We start from the raw sequence: 24,288 nt of genomic DNA on the forward strand, positions 1-24,288 counted from the left end.
AAATAGCAGAAACCTTAAGACTGCGGAGACTGCAATAAGAAGCTGCAGAATAAAATCATTTAAGCCAACACTGTCCATATTATTTTGCTAGAAAGAATCATTATCTTGCAGTCATTATCATAACACATTTCTATCGGTTGTAAGCAGAGGACGAGTGACGAGAGACTCGTAGTTCAGGTAGTTCTGGTAGCGTCTCTCTGCCTGGTCAGTGTGGCCAGTGTAGCAGGTACAACAGCAATTTACTGAAATTCATAGTAATTATAAGGTCAGTTTTAAATTGATGTGGAATTGATGTGATATAATAATCTCACACAAAAAATATACCCAACGATGTTTCACCCAAACAACTCAACCTCGGCTCAACACAGTGGTTTTTAATTAAAAGATATCAGATTAGTATCGATATCGGTATCAGATAGGTATGGAATAATTGCCATTGGTATCTCTAGCTGAAACAGACTAAGGATAAATCAGATATCCACTCAAATATCCAGCCAGTCCATATGCTTTAATGTGACTGCGATTGGAGCCTTGCACATATGGTACACATCTGGCTAATTAAATAGTTCAACTCAGTTGAATTCAGACCTATTTTAAACGTTGTCCAAGTCTATATTTACTGGAAATCGTGCCATCTTTGCACATTTCCCAAAGACGTAAAGCGCTGCATTAAAACCAAATCAGTTACACACCATCCTTATGGTTTTTTTTCACATTTATTTTATTATATTATATTGACTGCACATGTGTGAACAGGCATTCAAATCTCCCATAATACAAGTTACCATTATAACATTTTAAATCTAAAATCAGTCCTATTTTAAATCTCAGTCAAACTACAAAATTCACTTAGTCTTCAGTACAGAGGGAACCCTCTTGTAATGGATCAACACTGATCTGAGGTCAGTCTCGCAAGTGTGCAATCATGGGTAGCAGAGGAATTATCTGTCTAGGACTCGGGAGACCATACAAACAATAGTGACGACACGCAACACATGCACCGCACGCACCACACACACACACACACACACACACACGATAAGTAAATATAAAAACATTTGACATCTTAATTACAAATCAGTCAGTCCAAAGGAGAGGTTCCTTCTGCTACAGCGCCACTGCGGAGGAAGCGTGCTGCACGGCGCTGATTAGACAACACGCGCCCGCACGGTTCCTGTCTGCTTCCATCCGCCAGGCTGAAAGGAATGCTGCTTTGTTTTTTCACAACATCTGCCGTCTGTCCCCTGTGTGGCGCAAGCATGGCTAAACAGTTCTAAAGGTGTGTGGGGCATCTGTGTCATCTGAAAACATCTTTGTTCAACAGCAAAACACCTTTAATGTGATTCACGTTTAATACTCTAGACAGACAGGCTCTGTGCATCGTCTCAGAGAAGTGAGACCTCATCTTGTATTATCTTATGGTGTGCAGTACTGGTATTTATAGAGTGTCTTCTTGCCGTCATAGTAACAGGCCCAGTAATGCTGTTTGGTGAACACTGAGTCGTTAGTCTCTGGCGTGGGGCAACAGGGAGACAGCTGAGCAGTGCAACATCACATTCTGGTTTTACTGCCTTTTCTCGTGTGTGTGATCAGTCAAATCTTCACCTTCACGTTGCTGAGGCACCCATACGTCACTCAGAACACTAATCACTGGGAGGTGTGTGTGTGTGTTATAGAAAACATGAAAAAATGCCAAATCCCAAAGAATTGCTCAGTACCGAAACGCATGGCGGTAGCCTGGAGGCTTTCACATACCTCTCTCTCTCTCTCTCTCTCTCTCTCTCTCTCTCTCTCTCTCTCTCTCTCTCTCTGATTCCTCAGCGGGGCAGCATACCTGGGCCCTTTGTAATTAAACATTTTTTCACTCTTTCCCATTCTCACATTTTAGCCCCCACCCCCACCCTCCAAGGCACCCCACCCCCATCACCCTGAGCCTGCATAAAGCGGCTGGTGAATGGCAGAACCATATACTTCTCTCCCTCATACAAAAGCTATTCATACAAAGCGGTGACATGCCGATGACCCTGCAGCCGATCGGCAGCTCCTAACCTCGAAGCAGAGGCAGCGTTCTTGGCAAGGAGCCGCTCCGATTCAACATGATCCGTGTTAAAGGAAGTCCTCTTAGCCGGGCACTCCTGCCCCACCACCGCTCCTCCGAAGGATCACACACTGCTGGGTTATTAATGTCTGCCCTCATTAAAAGGGGATGACGGTGGGACATCGGCTGCTTCCGTGTCCGGAGATCTGTGCGGGTCGTTTCAGCAAACAGAACCTTATTATATTAAAGGCTCTGGCTTCCTAAAGTTACCACAGTGTTAAAACAGTGGCAAAATGCGTTCTGTGTGCTTGGTGTGAATCCAGCAGAGTGCAGATCTCTCCAGGATGAACGGATGTGAGGATATCCAGGGATGCTCGGAATACGCCAACCTACAGGAGGAACACAGGGCCGGAAGTTTTCACGGATAACAGGATCATGGGTAATAAGGATCAGCTCTTCTACATCAAGTTTTTTGTATCTTGAGGAACGATCGGGGAGCACAGGAGATGATGGTTAGTTCACGAGGACGCCTGACGATCTCCATCACGGAAGACATGGATGAAGGAGATTACTGGAGCGAAACAAACGCAGAGCTCCTCTCCCTCAGAAGAATTATCCCCGTATACAGCATCTGCTGGATGTGGGTCTTACACCTGCTCCCCACCCCCCCCGCAAAAAAAACAAGAGGACCACTTAACTACATACTCTTTATAGCTCCTCTGCAAGTATAGCTATGCAATATTTATGCTAACTTGTTTCTGAAACTGCTTGGAAGAAAGAATTTAAGTTTAAATGCAGAGTACCTCGTCTACGGTGTTAATGGGGAGATCGCTGCATGTACTGCTAATTTCTGGATGAACTCATTTGTTTACCCTGCCAGTACAACACTGTCCCGGTCCATGCTGTTCTGATCCGCACTGTCCTGGTGTTGGGACAAGACAGTGGGTGGTACTGAACAAACAGCTGTTCAGACAGCAAAGACGTGTGTGAGATGTCAAACAACCTCCATTTCTCTGCCCATTCCCTTCACTTTCTAACCTCTGCTACCTTCAAATAAAAAATAAATAAACAAATAAATAGATTGATCTCAAAACCAGTGCAGATACTGGTTACTCATGTCCGTTCACGTGGTGTTCTGTGGTCTGTAGTCCGTTAGTCTGCAATTAAAAAGCAGTCCCAGGAGATGGAGTCACACCCATGACCCGCTGCAATAGGCAATCCATCATGATTCATTTGGACAGCATCGCTTTGGGAGTCTTCTTGAACATGTAACATAACAGATGTAAAAAGTGAAAAGCAGGGGAGGCAAAGTAATAAGTTAGCAGTCCAGGCAGCTGCTACTGCACTCTCAGCCAGCAAGTCGCAATCGATGCCACTTTAATTAGCTTGGCCAAGTGCTTTCTCCACAGGGAGGGAAATCGCTGCAAAGCTGACCAATCCTCCTTCACATGGACACTGATAATGACACCCTGTACCTGTTTTGGAATCAGTCTCCTTCAATTTTTAAGATACATGGGTGAGAGGTAAGGGAGATGCTTTTGAAATCTCAGACGCATTCCGACGTAGATTAAAGATGTTTCAAACCCCTGAGAAGCAGAATATAAATGGTTATATGACAGTGTTGAGTCAAAAGCAGGTTGTGAAAGGTGTTGGTGAGTGTGTAATAGAGCTGATAATTAAATCAGGGTGCAGTGGGGGTTGTCAGGATGTGGGTTCTCTTGGGGTTATGGGGTGGAGGTACCCTTGGTGTGTGGGGGTTATGGGGTGGAGGTGACCTGAGTGTATGGGGGTTATGGAGTGGAGGTACCCTCGGTATGTGGGGGTTATGGGGTGGAGATGCCCTCAGTGTGTGGGGGTTATGGGGTGGAGGTACCCTCTGTGTGTGGGGGTTATGGGGTGGAGGTGCCCTCAGTGTGTGGGGGTTATGGGGTGGAGGTGCCCTCAGTGTGTGGGGGTTATGGGGTGGAGGTGTCCTCAGGGCTCTCACAGTAGTTCCTGGTGTGTAGGTAAACTTGGGATGTGGGGCTGTCAGGATGTAGGTGATTTTAAAGTGTGTGGGGTCTTGGGCATGGGGGTGCTTGCACTATGAGTGTCTGGGTCCCTTCCACTGCAGAAGACTTTACTGAATACGATCAGACCAGCTGTGGACCTCAGACAGTGTCCTTAAGGGGGGGGGGGGGGGGGGTCCTGAACCTGCTACCTCAGTGAAAGTTCTAATGACCAACGGTGTGACGGCACCTGAGGAGCAACTGAACCATCAGTCTTTGGGAGTGAGGAGGTGTGTGTTGTAGGGGTGAGTGAATAAGTGTGTGCGTGCACATGAAAAACAGTCAACAAGACAAATGCCCGTTAAACGTTTCCGACAGGCTGGATGGAAAATTGCTCTATTGAAGAGTAAAACTGTTTCAAACTTCAGATCAGTGGTTTATACCGAGCACAGTATCATTACCACGCAAGCTTCAGTTTAAAACAGACTCCAGTGCTGGATCTATATCTCCATATATATTACAGTATAGTAGTACAAGAAGACACACACACACACACACACACACACACACACACACACACACACAAAGGAAGAGGAAAGAATTATCTAAGAGGTGGAAAGCCAGTGTAACTGGCAGAGGAGGAGTGTACTGTGTCCTAGTATATGTGAGGTAGATCCTGGTAGATGAGGTCTGAACAAATCTTCAGTTTATTAAAGATTTTCCCAGATATTCCCACAGACGAATAGGGAATTACAGCAGTTTAGACACTTGGTGCTGAAGGCCAGGTGTTTTATATTAGTTACTTTACAAAAGCAGCAGACACACACAACTCAACAAAACTAAGCTTGTTCAAATCAACAAGCCTTCCTAAAGAAACAAGCTCAGTGATTTAGTCAGGTGACATCTGAGAGTCCAGCAATAAAGAACTCGGGTCAGTGTTTTCAGTTTTGCTACTGCACCGAGCTTGCGATGACGCTCCATCACAGACGCCTCACGCCACCTCACTCAGGACACATAATCTATAGATCGTTTAAAAGCAGCCAGCTGGCAAAATCTACAGATGGCATGAGACAAAGGTCACAGGCCTTGGGGAGATCTGTAAATCATGCATGAAGCTGGAGTCAGCACACAGCTGGAAGCTCACACATTACAGGTAGCATGGCATGTGCCTGCTGTACAGCACGCTAGGCTTTTCCATTAAAATGTAACATTATCATTCCCGATTAACTGAAAAGAATCCAGGAAATATATTTTATTTTCCACGCACCATCAGATTGAAGGACAAAATGCTCCCTTATTGCTACTGTTCTAAGAGATGTGGGGTGGGCCTGAAGCCTCCCCACATACAGCACACACAGGACGCATAGCTGAAGCGCTCCATCTTAGACACACACACACCCACACACACACCTTAAACACGGAGACAACAAGGCCCTTGAATGTCTTCTGTTGGTGTGGCTGTGTGCTGGCTCATAGCTGAGGAGGGACCCTGCTGCTGGGACATCCCAGCTCCTTACACTTCAATACCCAGGACGAGCGGGCAGTGATGGGTGGACGGGGAGAGACTCGGAGAGACCGAGGTAGTGTTTCCTTAAGGCTGCAGTTTTCCATAAAAAAGTATTTGTTAACAAGTAAAAAGTCAAACTAAGCGTCTGTGGTTGTATTTGGCCGTGGCTGTTTCAGTATTGTCTAGGCAGCGTAGCAACTAAAATCAAAACAACAACCCAAACTCAGCCACCTGATTGCTACAAACATAAACATGTTTGTCAAAGGCCTGTGTGTTACACACTCCCCTCAGTAACACACTCACTGCTGTAACACAGTGGAACTCCAGCTGAAAGACTACTGAGATGTGCATCGCTGCTCATGTCCGCGTCTATCAGGCTCTGAAGCTCATATCAAAAGCTCCTTTCTTTCATGTGTATTCCTACTGGGAATCTTTTATTAATCACTTCTCCCTGGAAGGTCTGGTGGAACAGAGGCTCTGTGGAACAGAGTACTATCGGTCTCACCAGGCAAAGGATGGAAATACTCACAGAAGTGGACACAGGCCCTGTTTAAACAGAGGAACCATGCTCTTATCTCACAGACATCCACAACCACATATCAAACAGCTTTGCTTTAGATGGAGTGCTGTTTGGTTTGTATGATTAAAATCTTATGAAGGCTGCAGACTCACTGGTTTTAATATTGTTGATCTTGAATACTACAGCTAATGTTCTGGATAGTTCTGATCAGCCTTTTTAACTCCGTGAGGGTCCTGGGCAGTTTGCGTGAAGGTTGAGGGGTGTAGCACTGGTCTCTGTGATAATGAGAGGACGGACGTGAGCTACGAGCTGGGAGCCATTACCAGCGGCAGCGGGAGAAGCAGCAGGTCCCTGGTAGCACCACTCATCTCTGCAGGCCAACCCAGCCGGGCCACAGTGCTCGCTCCAAACCAGCACTGGGGCCCGGTCCTCTCATTCACAGGAGACTCACGGGAAATCCTTAAAGGCCTCATAAACAGCATCACATCCCCCAGTGTGGATGCCGTGTGGTAGAACCAATTTGACTCTGAGGCCCCTGAAGCCTTCAAAAGGGGCCCGAGAGATAAGGTGAGCCAGAAAGGGCACTTAAAAAACACTGTGTGCAATGATCTGGGTGGACGTTCACTCCCCATGCTGAGACAATGACGACACAAACCTGACTGACAAAACTGATCCGGTGAATTTTGACTTGGCCTCATTTTGGATAGGAAGGGGGCAGACAGAAAGGCAGAGAGAGAGAGAGAGAGAGAGAGAGAGAGAGAGAGAGAGAGAGAGAGAGAGAGAAAGAGAGAGATGTGGAGTAACCATGAGAACAGTGAGAACAGAATGAGAGTGTATGTGTTTAACCTTCTTGCACCACTCCCTATAGGGAGCAGCAGCCTATAGACTGGACTGCAACACAATTCACTTCTCCTGCCTGACCAAAGCCACCACCTCCTTCTCTCTCTCTCTCTCTCTCTCTCTCTCTCTCTCTCTCTCCCTCCCTCCCTCCCCCCCCCCCCCCCATCCCATCAGAAGCTACAGCCAGGCAAACTACCTTCAGCAACAATCAACCACAGCACCTCAGCACAGTGGATCAGGGTTATTGAGTGGATCTCATCACACGGCAGAGTTCTGGCGTACCAAATGGGTTCTTTTATTCAGAACTTGGATCACATTTTAGCATGAGAAACTTGGAGAAGCAAATAAACCAACAGGCCTCTGTAGAGTCTTTGTAAAGTTTTTGTGAACGTACTTCTTTCTAACTGCAGCTATGAGAACACCATGCAGTCCTGCTCTCCCACAGCTCTACATCACTCTGACCTCTGATAATTCCCTGCAAGAACCTTCCATTCTCCGTCATTTCGACGTCAGAGAACCCACAGGTTCCCCGAATGTGTGCTCCTCTCACGGTTCTAGACAATACACTCCCAGTCACTGTGTTTTTGCTGTCTACTAGGAACATTCTTCTGCCTGCTCTCCCACAGAACCCATCCGTGGGACGAGCTCGGAGAACAACAGCGACGTGCAGATTCTTGCAGATGCAGCTGGAAGGTGGAATGTCCTTTAAAGCTCAGAGGAGTGTGCATCGCTGACACCGTTTTCATTAGCAGTTACAAATAACAGAATACGATACCATTTGCAAAATAATGCACTTGTTGGAACAAGTTTTGTTGCTGCCCTTTGTTAAAGCGTAGTGCATCTGTTACCTTCCTTGCTCAAGTCCAGCCTGAGTTGGTAATTGATTTCCCCAGAACCTAATGAAAGTTACTGATTAGAAACGGCTTAGCAGGTGAGAGGGGTGTATGGTCCCCTCCCCCCGCAACGTGGGTGCTGAGCCATCAGATTCCGAAGACTCCTTTGAGACGACTTTCCGCTGCGCGGACGTCCTAATTCATTCGGCGGCGATTATGACTCTTTCACAGTCCAGCGTCTCCATTAGAAGTAAGCTTTATTGCCCTCAGCCGAGAAGCTCGGGCAAAGCCCGTGGACGCATCATTAAGTGAATGATAAGGCAATTCTCTTTGAGAACCAGCTCGGCATGGAATAAGGTCAGATAATTTGGATGGGGGGGATTTGCCGACAGAGAGCAGCGTGAGGGGGCTTTGAAGGACTGCGGCTGGATAACGGAGCCCCGCTGCTCCACATGTGAGGCTGTTTCTAATTTGATGATAACAGTGAGGCAGGAACAGGCGGCTTCTCTTCACGGTGCTCCCTGTGACAGGAAGGGGCGGGGCCAGCCTGCGCGCCCCCTTTTAATCATAGACTTTGGTGGATGCTGACCCGTGTCACGCTGGCGTTTGTGAGGACGTACGAGTCCCTGTCACTGCGCTGTTAGGTCGGGTCTTCCGCTAGCCCTAGACCCGTTCAGAACCCACCGCTGGAGATACGCTGTCGCCAGGATTAGCTTGTGAAACGGTTGCGCAGGGTCCGCTGGCCAAAAGCAGCAGTAGTTCATTAGCGGTTTGTTTATTTGCGGAGCGAGGAGCAGGAGAGGGCAGTCTCCAGCGAGGAGCACTGAGGCTATTTCTGTACGCCGTGTTCAGCTCACCAACGTTTCCAAGATGGTGAAGTTCCTGTCACCAAGCGCACAGGCCAATTAACACATGGCACAGAACACACAACAGGAGCTTGTCAAAGTAATTAACACCAATAACACTTACTCTGCTGCTGAACAAAACAGCAAAAACCAAAACATCATCGTTTATTTTTAACTTTCAACCAGAACAAAGGGATTTCTGTTGCACAGATCCCAAATGCAGAGGTAAACTTAGAAAGCCCACTGTGGATATATGCCTGAGGGCATGATGATGTGATGTGTCTTCTATTGCCTTATTTGTGTGTGTGTGTGTGTGTGTGTGTGTGTGTGTGTGTGTGTGTGTGTGTGTGGGTGTGGTGGGGGTGAGAGACACAGAAATGTACACAGATTCACAGACTCATGGTGCTTTCATTACTGTCTGAGACCTAACCACATTCTACTCTCACCCAACTGACAACAGACAAGAGCTCCCAGAAGGCTGTGGAAGAGCAACCCTAGAAAACACTCAGAGAGGCTCCCTCACTCTTTCTCTCTCTCTCCCTCTCCCTCTCCCCCATGCCGTCTGTCTCCCACACCTCCGCCGAGCTCCCCCTGCTAGTCTGGAATAATACATACTAATGCGGCACACCGAGACAAATCGCCCGTTTCCAGTGCGCTCTTGAGCAGCGGCGTTCCTAATGGCTTGTTTTCTTCAAATGGTTTCCTCGGCAGCTTGCGGTCCGAGCAGAGCGCGAGGCTCACCGCGCAGTTCGCGCGGGCATAAAGAAACGGCTGCTTCTCTAATCTGTTCTTTAAATGATGTGATGTCATAGTGCTTCTACTGGGCTGTGCCTGCTTAGACAGGAAAGGAACAAGGTCGATGAACAAAGCAAGAAACGTATAGATTTTATTTCACGATCTTAGGAACGCATGCCACACTTCAGCGGCCTCGATTAATTTTTTCCGGCTGAACGAACATTTCCAGCATAAACAGAAAAACAGAAACGCTTTTGACCCGAATTCCATTTTGAACATATACCTGTGCTTTAAAAGCTCATTTCAGATCGCCTCCACTTGCCACAAAAATAAAACGTATACCTTGAAATCCTGACATTTGAAAGATGGGTGTTGGCAGACTGATAATCAGATTTTACGCATGACAGAGAAAAGCCAAGCAGCCTTAACCAAACGAAGAACCTTCAGTAAGCAGGTAAACGAAGAACCACAGTGGCTGGATGTGTTATAATTATCAGACTCTTTCTGACTAATGTTGCATGTGCCTCGTGTTCCAGATGCACGCAAATGTTTGCTCAGCACAATCGGGGCAGCATCTGCTTTTCCACAGTGTGCAAAAGTCATAGCACATTTATCAGGGCCTCAGCTGTCCGGACAAAATGTATTAAAAACACACATCTTGTACAGACCAGTACAATAAAGGACTAGAGAACTGGTGGGGGGGCTACTATCCAAACAAAGACGCTCAAACCATCAGCACATATTGACACAAACATGCACATCTGCTTTTGGCCTGGTGAGGTCCTCCTCTGTTCTGGAGCACGGAGTAGGTTCTCATGGTCCAGACCCGGTTCCCCCAACCACAGGCCTGACCACAGTGGAGCCCTGGAGACACCTGCTGTGTGCTGGCTCTGCCGACGGATCCTCTCACACTCTCCGTTTATGCTTGGCGGTTTTCCGGGGAAAATGCTGGGAGTTTGACAGCGCTCCATGGCTGCCTGGTGGATGGGGTTAGGGAGATCAGACCGAGCCTCCTGGCTTTGGAGAGTCGCACACGCACACACAGAAAAGGGCCCACAACAGTCGACGCTCCACTGAGTGTTATCTCAAGCTCCAAGAAAAGAGCTTTTGTGGTTCGTCTGTTGCTTTTCACCAAACAATAACGAGCATGCTTTCAGCAACCTCGGAGAACAGCAAATCTCCAAAATCTCGCTTGAGAGCCTGGTTTGAGGGAACCGTTAGTGCGGTTATAAAGAAGCCCTTCCCTAGACAAAGTCTGATTACTGCTGAATCTTCCTCAGTGCTGCAACACTTTACACGATAGAGGAGGAACAGCTTTACGAGTCTGGCCCCACTTACATCCCCAGCCCACTCTATGGGCCATCACTATACACCACGCGCTACTTAAAGAATGTTTACAACTTAATCAGAAAAAAGGCCGGCAAGTCACCTGGCATCCCCCCCCCCCCAGATCTCTCTATCTCTGCCTCTCCCTCAACCTGCTGTCATTCTCTCTTCCTGACGATATATATTCATGGATTGGCAGGTCTTGTGCTCTCCAAATAATTCACATGTAGCAGCTCGATTCTGATTTGTCTCTTAGTAGGCCTGCAAGCCAATGAGAGGAGAAAGAAAGGAAGAAAGGGGAGGGGCCACCTCAATCACATCAAATCAAATCAAATCATTCGGATGTGTCGCTCCGTTCCAGTAAGCAGAAGACACGCTTCGTCTCAGGTTTCCAGGAAGTGCAAATTCAGCTTTTAATTTGCCGGTGTAATTCGGCTGTGGCGGCAGGCCACATGCTCAGACCAACCTGCAGAGCACCGGCTCACAAAGAGACCGACAAGTTTGCACACTAGAATAAACGTGGCAGAAGATACTTCAGTGTGAATTTGCACAGTGTATTTTCCCCTTTTGTTCTGTGGGAAAGCAAAAACATTAGTAGAGAGCATTATTGCTGCCATATTTCATTTGGACATATCCAACGTAAGACAACACAGTTATTTACTGAGTTTATCTCAGGAAACCACATGTATTCATACATGGTGCAATGCAGAATGCATGACACCATGAACCACATTAGACAAAACGGATCTACAAAGATAAAAGTCTGTGTGTGTGTTTGTGTCGGTCAAAGTAGCCATCCGTTGAGATGAATGATGACAAATGAGGGCTACGGGGCCTTGAATTCATTGAAACGGGAGTCGAGGGGTTAAACAGCGCCAGGCCCTCCATCCACAGTCTCCACCCTCCACACCCTCTTTCATCTACAGTCTCCGACCGATACGGTCATTGCCTTCCACAGTCATGTGCCTCCACAAGCAACGGCATACGCGATGGCACCGGCTCGCTGAATTAAAATCACTACACTGTTTAATAAGCCCAGCCAGGCACAATGGCCCTGCCAGCAATGCTTAACCCACTCCCTGTCTGTCTGTCTGTCTGTCTGTCTGTGTCTCTCTCTCTCTCTCTCTCTCTCTCTCTCTCTCTCTCTCTCTCTCTCTCTCTCTCTCTCTCTCTCCCCGTCTCTCTCTCCGTCTCTCTCTCCGTCGGTCTGTCATATCATAGTGTCCAGCATAGGAGTGCCCAGCTGTTGGTGCGGTCCTCCTCTCCTCAACGGATCCATGTACAGGAGAATGTCTGCGATCGTAACCCGACACTCACGTCGATTTTAACAAACGTGCTGACAGCCTGCGCCTGCCAAGGACCAGCATAGACACCCGTGTCCGCAGCAACACAAAGCAACCAGTCCACCAATCACGTGCCGCCCACAGCAAATTATAGGCCATGCAGGCCATGCAGGCCTGGGTATGGGCTCTGAGATCTCACTGACCACACCCAGCTGGGCAGAGGGGCACACCGAGCTCACCAGAGCTGCAGCTGCTTCCAGTGACTTCTCCCCCATTGCTTATTACAGCAAATCAAATATTTCCTCCTCTCGAAGGTTCTGTAAAGGGACTAAATTCCCATGGAATAAGATATTTGTACTGGGCATGTGTATATTTCACTGCCTCCTAAAATGACTCCCACCGGACAATTTACATCGTTGTACTCAGAGCTCCTGCAGCGAAGCGCAAAATTAGAAAGTTGTAAACGTATTTCAAATACGCTGTATTTCAAATATCAGCCCCAATACATCAAATCAAAGACAGCGTTGGAATGATTCCCCGTTTCCACGTCTGCCCTCACCGTGAAGACTCGGGGCCGCATTCGTTCAGCGCCGACATGACTAACTGGGGTCCATCCAGAAGACTGATGCCTTTTCTCTGTTCATTTCCTCTGCAGAATTAAACAGGGAGTTCTTGACTCATGCCAACGTGGAAGCCATCTGGAGGACGATGCCGCTCGAACGCACGATCGGGTCCTGCTGGGCTCCGGAAGAGCGAGACGGATGGAGACCCCGCTGGGCTGAGGGGTTACCCCCGGGTCCCCCGTCCAGATGGCTTCTTTAGGGAGAGGGGGGGGGTTCGGGTGTCGGCCGGTTGTGTCTGCAGCGATGAGCCAGACGGAACAGATGGAGCAGGGCATGGTCTCCTGTAGCTCCGCCTCCCTGCAGGTGGAGCGCTAGGCAGACAGGATGTCAGGCAGAGGAGGGCAGATTAAAGAAAGACAGCACAGCACAGGTTCCTGTCTCCCTCCCACTCTGTCCTCTCGGGTACTCCCAGCATGCCTCTGGAGTCTCACACATCCTCACAGAGTCCCAACGCCCTGCTTCCTAATGGCCCTAAATGCCTTCTGCGCAAATAATACCTCTATTTGTTAATTATCTACCCAACTGTGCCCTCCGAATCAATCATCTGCCCTGCCTGAGAGCTGGAAAGCAGAGCCAAGAGTCCGAGGTTTCAAATCCATCTTCTAAGAAATGGATCGGAAGATGTTGCATTCGTCTGCAGTTTACAGGAGTAATGCATCTTCAGTAAGCCACTAGGCCACGGCTGTGCCCATGGCTCTGTTTAGAGTGAGGAGACCCTGAAGGGGTCCAGGAGTCAATCCAGGCCTGGCCCTTAGAGTAAACTCCTAAACAACCTGAATAAATGCCTGAAAAGCAAATGCAGCTGCTCTCTATTGACTTCCACATACACGTTTCAGCTGCTAGTGCGACTAACAGAAGGCTAACAGACTATTTGATGCGTTCGTTTCGTCCTGTACTCTGGAGTCACAGTCAAGCATTTCAGCGGGCGTTGTTGTTTGTGCTTGGTTTATGGCTTACTCCCACTGGATCTTCCTCACACACTTTAAATGTCTCAGTCTCCAATTAGAAACTTTTAATCCCACTGTGAGCCTCGAGTCATTTTTTTTTTCTTATTTCACTGCTTACAGGCAAAAAACAATAACAGACCCATTAAATGGGTTTGTCACTGTGTGTTTATTTTCTCGATCCGGAGTGTGGGAATGTGAGGACTGTAACATGTGCTTCACACAGCTGCGGGGTGCTGCCTCCCTGACGCGCCCAAGTTTTGCCTCTTAAGTTAAAGGCATGCGGCAGAACCCCTGCAGCTGAAATGTAAAAGAAAGGAAAGTGCTCCAGATGTTTACTGTGGAATTCTGGGTAAACTGCTAAACGCAATAAAAAAATATAAGCATCATGCTATTGTTCAGCAACAGCATTTGGAGTCGAGGCCTTTTCAATTTTCTACCTCTATTATGCACCAGCCCCCCCCAAACCCCTCCCCCCCGAAAGTGGAGCGTCTCAAATTTCCACCATAGACAGCAGCCAAACAGACTGGGTCTGACCTTCTAAATAAGGAGAGGAGAAGAATGAGAGGAGCAGCGCCACAGTGTGAGTGGCTGGACCCGGGCTCACATCTGGAGCCATGCCTGCTCTTACAACAATCGAGGTGTCATCGTTCCCCTCCGAAACCAAAAGAACCATAATCGCTGGGTTCCATAAAGGAATCATGGCAAACCCGAGGAAACCTTGCATTTAAACAGATGGAGGCTTTCAGACGTGGCTGACCACATCTTGGCAGGGTGTGTACAGAACCAATGAATGCTGCTTGATTACAATTTGCAGACATTATTTATACGAGTCTCACGCCGCTGCAGGAGGAGCCTGGCGGTGAATCCCACTGGGCGGGACCAGGTCTACGCCTACTGGATTCTAAACATCGTTGTCGCTTTTTGGCTGCCAGTGCTCTGGAGCTGACACACTGACCGCAGTGTTTGTGTTTCAGGGAGCTTTGAGGGGGCGTGCTGGATTAAACCCACGGATCAGGGGGAACGGAACAATCCCACAGTCAACCCCTTTCATCATCACTGTGGTCTGAGCTGCTCTAATGGGGAACTGGTACAGGTGTGGTGCTGAACACTGTCCTCTCTGTGCGAATCATGCGCCTGACAAATATTGAGGGGCTGTAGAAAATCACATTATTTAGCCCTCAGACCACACAAGCGGAGGAGCTGAAGGAGGACCATGCGCTGTCACAGTTCAGATGTATTGGGGCGGAGCAGGGCGGAGCAGGGAACAGAGATATTCCTTGCTTCTGGCTCCCATTCCACTGTGTCCCTCCGGACAACGGCGATCCAGCTTGCCCTGCCGTCTGTGCGCATGGTGGCTACTGGCGGCTCCGGGCTATTGGCCACTGGAGGATCTGCAGCTTTCACTGTGTCCTCTACCCAGGCGCGCAGATAAAGGCCAAGTGGAGAGATTTAGCACTACAGCAACTTGCTGGCACGTAGAGGAGGAGACAGAGAGACCTCTTGCGTGCACAATTCCCAGTCTTTGTCCAGCATGTGAAGGAGCTGTTCCTAACTTAAGAAACTTGACAGTCTATAATGTTCTAACCGCTAGTTCCTACACATAGTTACACTAGTCAAACTGGTAGCTTGACTTTATATCTCCCCTATAAACCCAGGAAAAGAGCTACTCTACTCAGGAATCAGCATGGCTGTGCACACAGGGACAACAAGAAGAAGAACAACTATAAGCACAACTATAAACCTGTAACTCCAGTGCAATGTCCATTTCCTGAACTGTGAGAGTCAAAATTCAGGGGGGGGGGGCAGCTCATACGCTCAGATGTACTATAGGGCGAGTTCCTGGTGTTTCTGTGACTTGCCAAGAGCACACTTGAGACGTAGCAGATGTCGGCTGTTGGACGATCTTCAGAGGAGGAGGAGCTGAAGAGAGCTCACGGGATTCTCCGGATAAGTTCCACGCACCAGTCGAAGCGCTTGCAGCTGTTGCCAGGCAACCTCTCGTGTCATCACTGTCATTCCAAATGAGGAAACACTACCGTGTTATTTTACCATTTGTTGCAAATCACAACAATTTTCATGATGCCATGAGACAGAAGAGCGTGAGAGGAAGGCGTACGAGGGCAGGGGTACGGAGCAGGCAGTGGGTGTCTCCCCCAGAACAGGGCAGAACAAAGCTGGCTCCGCAGGCATGATGGAACTGGTTCTCTCCTTCTAGCCGACGAGGAAAGCGAGAAAGTGGTGAATGGGGCTTCAGATATCACAGGGCGGTTCACAGGAAGCAGGTGAGGAGACAGAGTTGCTGTTCTCTCCGAGGCTGCTGGTTTATGAGCTGCAGAGCTTGGCAGTAATGTGGGGCGTGAGCTGGCCAGTCCCACAAACTCCAGTTCAGTCCTCATTAATCAGCAGGTGGCCACACAGCCAAACTAAGACAAATGCACAGATTAAGGGCTTGGGACCAATCAAGTGTGATGAATGCATGGGAAAAGAGGAATTGTGTTGGATCCTGTTTCAGAGGACATGTTTCAGGAGCTATTAATTCCATTGTGAAACAGCTGACAGTGCCCCCCAAAAAAAGACCAAAAGACCAACCCAGTCTGAGTTGAATTGTTCACCTCATTACCCAGAGTAACCATGGTGAGGGCTCCTACACAGGTATGCTTGGGGAGCTGTCGGTGGCCAGACAGCAACCGAGGACAAGTTCGTGTCATTCTCCAGCACGGCTGTACAATGACATCACCCAGAACAGCTGCAGAATGATATCACGTATGCAGAACAGCTGAGGGCTCGTTTGGCCGGTGTTGGCTCCCTGATCCCTGATCCCTGTTGTGCTGTTACACCACTAACACACTGACAACAGGTTGTCATGACAACAGCAGCCAATGGCAACCCCTGCTTCACTTCAAATAGTCATTCAAAAGTTTAAAAACAGTAATACTGCCAAATGGCAATATGGGCTTGATTTAGCAGCAGTGCAGAAGTCCTGCAGACCTTCCTGTGTGTGTGTGTGTGTGTGTGTGTGTGTGTGTGTGTGTGTGTGTGTGTGTGTGGGTGTGTGTGGGTGTGTGTGGGTGTGTGTCAGAGAGACAGACAGTGCAGTGGTGGGCAAAGTGTTCACACACTCAGTACTAATTACTGGGCTTGGGTTACACCAACATTGCTACTACTGCCAGTCATGTCATGTGAGAACCCAAAGTAACCTATAATTCCAGGCCACTTAGTCCTTTTAGGGGCATTGTCACAAGCAGAAATGACCACACACAGCCTTTCATTTGCATTTGTGCCTATAATCTTCTACAAGACCCAACTTATTCCTGCCTCTAAACAGAAAGGGTAGAATCCAAACCTCTATATAGTCAAGAATGGCCTTTGTCTCAGTGGGAGGAGTGTTTGAACTCACAAGCACTATTAACAATTGAGAACAGGTTGCAATTGCAGATTTAAACAAACTACTCTTTTCACGGACAAAGCATGAAGAAGCCAGTTCTGAGGGGCGGGGCAGGCTCCTGCCCGGGCTGCTACAGAGGGCGCACGTCAGGGCACGTCAGGGCCTCTCTCTCTAGCTGCGCGACACAGAAACCCCAATAACATGGGAAACACACCACAAGTGCTCAGGGAACCGGGAAGAGAATGCATCTCAGTTGGGGGTATCGGAGCCGGCGGGCGAGCGGCAGGATCCACTCCACAGCCACAACGAGCCTCAGCAGAAGAGAAAGCAGAGAGGCAGTCAACTTCACCAGCTGCTGGGCCCGCCACAAGCTCAGCCATGCCAACTGCCCACAGCGAGGGCAGGAGAGCACTCCAAGCACTGCTGGGATCCGTGTCACATGACCAGGACAGGTCACCTTACACATTCCGATTTTACAATAATCAATCATGAACAAAAACCATCTCAAAGGAGCTTGAAACTGATGAGTGAAAAGAGTGTAAAACTGCCAGAGTAAAATTGTCATAAAACAAATAGTAACTGAACTACTAAAGTTTAAAAAAGATAACCAAAATTGTTTATTCATTGGTCATTTTTGAACCTCAAGTTAAAATGAAGTATATAATAAAATACATTTAAAATAAGGTCCTGACACTGTCTGGACTCACCTGTCTTCATCAGTCCTGACTCTCGCTGGACTCACCTGTCTTCAGCTGCTCCTATCAAGTATTAGTCAAAGAATGGATGTAACAAGTGGTCATGTAGGAAAGATCCACCATGAAATTCTGCTTTGCGACTCTTTCGCTTGGCAGAAACAGGTTGCTCCGAATGCCACAGACTGTGGGAACGTCAGGTGCACTGTGACGTGTGAAAAAGCATTCCATGGTTAATCCGTGACAGAGTGGAAATGGCCCTTTCAGCATAAAAAGATGTGGGCTGAAGTGCTTTATTATCCAAACGAACACGAAGATGGATAACAGGGAAGCGTCGACCCATTTAAGCAGTTCGCTGAACAAAACAATGCATAACCACGCCACACGCCACATACTGTATGAGAGCTCCATCCTTCTGACACCTCAGCAGTGCATTTGAATGTCTCCCTGCTCTTTTCAAACTAGCAGCACCAGATAAGAATGGAAACTAACCAATTTGTACAGGAAGGTGTTTGAACAGAAAATAGTGCATGAAAAACACCACTCCCTCATACGAGGCCAGAGGTAAATTGTGAATGCCAACTTCTGCCAACTCTCTCGACAGCTGTAGCTTCAGTCCTCTCTCACTGAAGCATGTAAGTACCTGAAATGAGCACAGTGTGCAGAGAAGCTGATGGACCTCATAGCCCATCTCACTGTGGAACAGCCCACAGCATCCCGGATGACTTGGAGAATGAGTCGATGACTGCGCTGGGAGTCAGTTAGTCTTCCGGGGTACAGAAAAGGAAATGGGCCAAGGCTTAGCGAGGCACTCCGTCGTGTTTTAGAGGCAAGGCAGGTATATGAGGCATGACCACAGCACGCCTGTCCTGGGCGTTCCACTGGTTGCCCAGCTGAATACGAGCTAAATCACTCAGCACGGCATTCTAGACCAAGACCAGCACCCACGACCTCTAAACACCTTCAAATGTGAAATGAAGATGTCTCCCTCTCTCCTCTCTCTCTCTCTCACACACACACACACACACACACACACACACACGGTGGCCATACAAATGTCAGAGACATACTCCTCTGTTGGAGCTCCTAAAAACAGACACTATGTAAGGTCACAAGACTGAGGAGGGATGCACATTATAGGCAGCATTAGATTGTAAATGCAGTGTTAAACATGATGCGACGTGTTTTGAGACTGGCATTCTTTATTTTGGCCAAAATTCTTTTTTTAATTTTAAATTGGTTCTTGTAAATGTAGTAATTCCTCAAATCACCAACAGAACACTCACCTGAGAGGTCCGTATATGCCACAATCTCACGGCACACGTTAGGACATTCTGAGCTGTTAGACAGCTCATTTCTATATTGCAGCCTTCTCCAATATCAGCAGTACAACACCAATATTACAGTAAATATCATCAAGTGCTATGTTGCGCAGCTTTACCCCCGACTAGTCCCTATACAAAGTAGATATGTGTAATCACTTCCAGGTCATCATCTGGTTTCCAGCCTTCTAGGATCTTGGCATGAGCGTCGCTGTGGTGTGGCAGCGCTCCCCGTCATCAGCACCTCTCGAGCATCCGAGCCAGGAAAAAACATCGAGCGCAGAAGAATCGATCGCCCCTCCCTGTCCCTCTGTGTGGCCGTGGCCACACGCCCCATAAGGCCAGGCGGCAGATCAGCCTCCGCAGACATTCAAATGTAAACAGGCAGCAAGTCATTCCTGTTCCCTGCCCTCTCTCAGAAGATGAACGCAGACCCGCGCCGCTGTCGAACGCAATTATACATTTTTGCTCGTCCACAAGACACAGCAGGGCACGTGCGGGTCTGTTATGCCCCGCCAAACATTCCCACACACGTACATGCTGCAGAGTGTGTGAATCCTCACATGTGAGCATGCCAGTGACAGGATAACCTTCTGCAGACTGGTACCACCAGAGCAGACTGCACAAATGTCTGGGTCATCATCTTTGTGGCCCACGTGGTGGCAGGGGGTGAAAAAGTCCTTTTAATAATCTCTCACTGAAATCTTCAAAAGCGTTTTCACTCAGCTGGGATTTCTATCAACAAAATAACACAAGTAATGCCCAGCTGGACCTATGAGTCACGCATTATTGGCTAGCTGTTAGTCACATGATGGCCCACATCATGGTTATCACAATATCTGAAAAAGCTGTAACTCAAATGTTGCCCTGGCAACAGGAGACGAGAAAAGGCATTTTCCCAGCTCACGCACCAACACAAACCCTCACTTCTCGTTTCCATGGTGCCTGCAGCCATACCTGCTAGCATGGAGTACGATTTATTTTCCTTCATGAAGTTTCGGTCTACAGTTTAGGTGAAGAGCCCGTTTTAGGTGGACGGCCAAACTGCTAGGCTTCTGTTGGGAAACAGAACAGCATAAGTAGCCTACACTTTCAACACATCGAGAGATGGACATTTTTTCAGCCTTTTTAAATTTAAGGGACCTCGCATATGACGCTAAATGTTATTCACGTTACTGTCAGACACCCTGTAAATTCGAAGGGTTCCGTTTTAGTGTAGTTCCTCAGACTCCGGCTGCCTGGGCAGGGTGATTGAGGAGCTGAAATCCAAAGAGAACAGACTGGACTTTATTATCAGGAAAAGCCACTGAGGTGAGTTCTGACAAGGCTGAGACTGTTCCAGCGCCAGCCAAGAACAGGCAACAGGAAGGACAACAGACAGAATACCACCTACTGGACACGGGACGGAAACACTCCGCTCTGAGACGCTCCCCACAACACTCCTCATTCAGATGTGTGACAGGGTTAAACACAAACCAGAAGCCTCCATTCAAGTTTCACATCCAGCTGTTTAAATCTCACCATGGAAACCTAGATGCAAAACTGACCAGAAAAATGGTTCCAGAGAAAATCTGTTTTGCACTCAAAAGGCATCTGTGACAGAGAGCCACACTCCAGTCAATAGCTGGCGTGCTCACAGCAATGATCTCCCTCATTCGGAAAGGATCTTATAAATTGCTCATGAAATAACAGCAAAAAATAAATGAAACTGCGTCTTCATTCATCCAAAGGCTAAATGAACTCTTAAAAAATGGGGCACCCTGGTTTAGTGCCAGCCACAGAGGTGTGTGTGTGTGTGTGTGTGTCTGTCATGTCATACTGTGTGTATTTCTTGGCTAAGATCCTGACCCTCATCAGGTTCTCTCTCTCTCTCTTCCACTAGACTAAACAGTCAAAGAGCAAAGTCAGATCTTATGTGGCCACAGGAAATGATTCACGTGGACTCTGAGCAGAGATAATGGGCAGGAGGAAGAGAGTCATCCCGTGACTGGAGATGAAGCCCAGAGCCTCCAGGGTCTGGTGGCCAACACCAAGCCAAACATCTCCTCTCTGAGAAACTCTGACCTTTAATCTGCTGCGATGTGCTACGTGTTTCAAATAAGGCATATCCCTAAAGTCATGGTACACTTCCAACCAGGACACCTTCCCCTGCCAAAGAAACGCTGACAGCTGATGATAATGTCTTCTACCGCAGGGTGCAAACATGTTGGCCATGAGCCCTGATGCAATTAAGTAAACTTGTCAGGTGTTATCAAGAAATTTTCAGAGCTTTTTGCCATGTCATCAGAGCGCCATAGCAACCTAATGACCCAATCAGGGAAGAGAACCGTCAATCAGTCTGATAAATACTGACAGAAAAGAAAGAGACCAGCTCTGTGTTTTCTCCATTTTATGGGTTGTAAGAGAAATCTAACAAAAATGGGTTTGCTCATTAGACAAGCTGACAGGGAACACAACTGCCGTGTGTGTGTGTGTGTGTGTGTGTGTGTGTGGTGTAAATCACAATAGACAAAATGCTGTACAACTGTTTTAAATGTCAGTCAAAATGCCAGTTATTTTAAAATCTGAAAAAATAAAGCCACAATAGCAGGACCCTCAGACTTTTCTAATATCCAGCGTATTCTCTGTGCATGTCCAGCCATGCTACTGTTTCCTTTCTTTTCTCCTGGCAGCAACCTGACTGGACGCGAGTGTGCAGGACCCTGTTTGACCCTGAGGGCCTAATCCTCCAACCAGCTGACCAACTCCAAATGCAGTGTACGGAATATGCAAAAGCCATTAGACTCTCTGACAGTCTGAGGTCCTATCGCTTTTTCCATGGGAAGGAAGCCCACACTTTTTCTTTTTTTCCCTCAGTGTAAACAGAAAGTACTCCAACAAAACCCAGTGTTCCAAGGCAGAGAGGAGAGCCGGCGGCGTGCACTGCACCCTCCCTCATAGGGGACGTCATTTCAGAGCCAGGGATGGGTCCATGCCAAAAGCACTCGTGAAAATAATAACAGACCGAGAAGGTTTGAGAGAGAAAGAACGCCCTGGTAAGGTAACTTCAGCTAAGGGTAGTCTTGAAGTGCCCGTCAGCTCACAGCTAAAAACCTCCAGTCTCAGTAAGGAAGGTAAAGGCTCCTGAGTGTGCAGAACAAAGATTGAGACCCTGACATGACGAATCAGCCCTATGATGGATCGGCGCTCTGTCCAGGGTTGATTCCCGCCTTGCGTCCCGGGCTACTGGAATACGCTTCAGTACCCTGATTTGGATTAAGCAGTTGAGAAGAAGAATTAATGACTGAATGAATGATTGAATGAATCACTGGATTAATGAATGAATGACTTGAAGCAAACCACACTTACAGTTTCTAATCAATGCTAAGAAAGACAGTGCCATGTTGCAAGTTTTAAAAGAAACAAGTTAGGTATTTCTACAAAAACAGAACATTGAGACCAAATGTTGTGCTTGGGAAGTCTAAAGGCGTTAAAAGCATGCATGCCATTATTTCCAGCTTTATGTTGTCCCAGTGGTGATAAATAATTCAGCTTTCTGCTTGCTCATTTTGTGACCTTTTCAGTGACTCCTAACCTCACATTTCCATACCAACAATGGAGTCTCGTGAGAAGTGGTTAACCTCCACCCCCTCCAAGAGCAAACGCTAACCTCCGCTGGAAGCAGCTCCAACCATGGCGTACCTACATTACCCCCCACCTACTAGTCCCACCCCCCTCAACAACGACACACATTTCTCATTACACCCAGATGATGCATTCTACTAATTCACCTTCATATGTCTTGCTTTTAGCAATGAATAATCATGTTTATTTGAACAGATAATGTATTATGAGGCAAATGTCACAGAAGAATCCACTATGCAAGAAAATGGAGGTATTAACAAAGCCATTAATACCCAGTGGTGTGAACAGCTCTGTAAGAACATGCACCCACCTCATGACCTACAGATGCATCCAAACAGGTCTCTTCTTCCTAGTCTTTTCCTTAGCACTGCATATCTCTTAATGCACTCTGAGCACTCATTTACCTGACCAATTTTATCCAAAGCAACTTACAACTGTGACACAACTGAGTACAATTTTGGGTTCATTTGGTTAAGAGCCTTGCTCAGGGGCAACTTGGCAGTGGTGGGGTTTGAACTGGCAACTTTCTGATTACCAGTCAAGTACCTTATGCACTGAGCTACCACTACACACAGTTCACATATTCCATGTATCAATACTGCACAGCCTGTGATTATCTTCATATATCAGAGAAACCAGCTCAAGGGGACCAGCACAGAATGACCAGCTATGAGCAACCACCTCCTTGGTTACCAGCAAGCAGCCCTGTGCCAGTAGAGAGTAAGGACTGCCTTTGGTGTGTCCTTCTTTTAGTTCATTAAATTATGCTGCTATGTGCAAGGCCATTCCAGAAGGGATCCCAACACTTAATAAATAATGAAGTCATCTTACTGAACCTTGTAGGTTTGCACAGCAAGGCAAACCCGTTCTATTGCCCCAGCCCTATGCCCCTCATATAGGCTGCCTCCTTCATATATCCATTACAATAAGTAAAAACCTAGTTATTTTATGTATAATAATGGCATTAGCAGCACATTTGGCTTCTAAATGGATTCACCTAATTCTCCTAATCATGTAACCATAAATAAAAAAGTAAAAATAATCCAAAGTGTATCAGGGTTACACTGTGAGCTTTACGACTTTTTGCAGCACTATAATTCACTCTCTGTCATCTTTAATCAGCTCATTTTTAATCATCTGTCCTGTGAGTCTAACACCTCGTTTCTGAGAACTGACAACTGGCCCAAATGAGTCCGAAGCTGAAAACACAGGTGCCCCCTGCGTATCACTCCTGCATCAGGGCAAATTTCTTCCAGCCAAGCACTCCAGCCAGCATTTGCTCAACATATTGCTTGACTAAACTGGTTTTGGTTAAGGCTGAGAGAGCGAGAGAGCGAGAATAGAATAGCCAGTATAGAAACTTGGGCTTTCAGCTTCATGTATAATGTTCATTTCCCACTGAGCTGCTCTGCACAATTGAATTATGTGAGGAAAAGATAATCTCTGCAAAGCTTCACGTCATTTAATAACTGTTAGACCTGTAATATGTAGTGATTAGAGTTGACGACAGCGCCAGTCCAGGACGCACTCAGAACTCTCCGCTCTGACCATCTCATTGTATCAGTACCTGGATCACCATCTCACCTGTTTCAAAGTTATATTGAACTGGATGCTAAATTGCTGATCCAGTAATCCTGTAAAAACCATATTGAAACATCGTTACACATAAAAGGTTTTTTCTAACTGATTACACCCCTATTTTTAATATGAGGTACCCTGCATGTCAGTCAGCTATCCTTTAGAAATGTAATTTCTGATATGTATAACTGCCATTTTCATA

General features: G+C 47.3%; 1 protein-coding gene across 1 annotated transcript in view; it reads right to left on the minus strand.

The window, feature by feature from the left end:
- LOC113586729 (E3 ubiquitin-protein ligase SH3RF3-like) overlaps window positions 1-24,288 on the minus strand; it is a 130,602-nt gene that overhangs the window by 100,851 nt on the left and 5,463 nt on the right. The gene's annotated exons all lie outside the window — the stretch shown is intronic.

This window comes from Electrophorus electricus, chromosome 9 (genome assembly GCF_041902795.1).
Source record: "Electrophorus electricus isolate QZ-2024a chromosome 9, ASM4190279v1, whole genome shotgun sequence".
NCBI lineage: Eukaryota > Metazoa > Chordata > Actinopteri > Gymnotiformes > Gymnotidae > Electrophorus > Electrophorus electricus.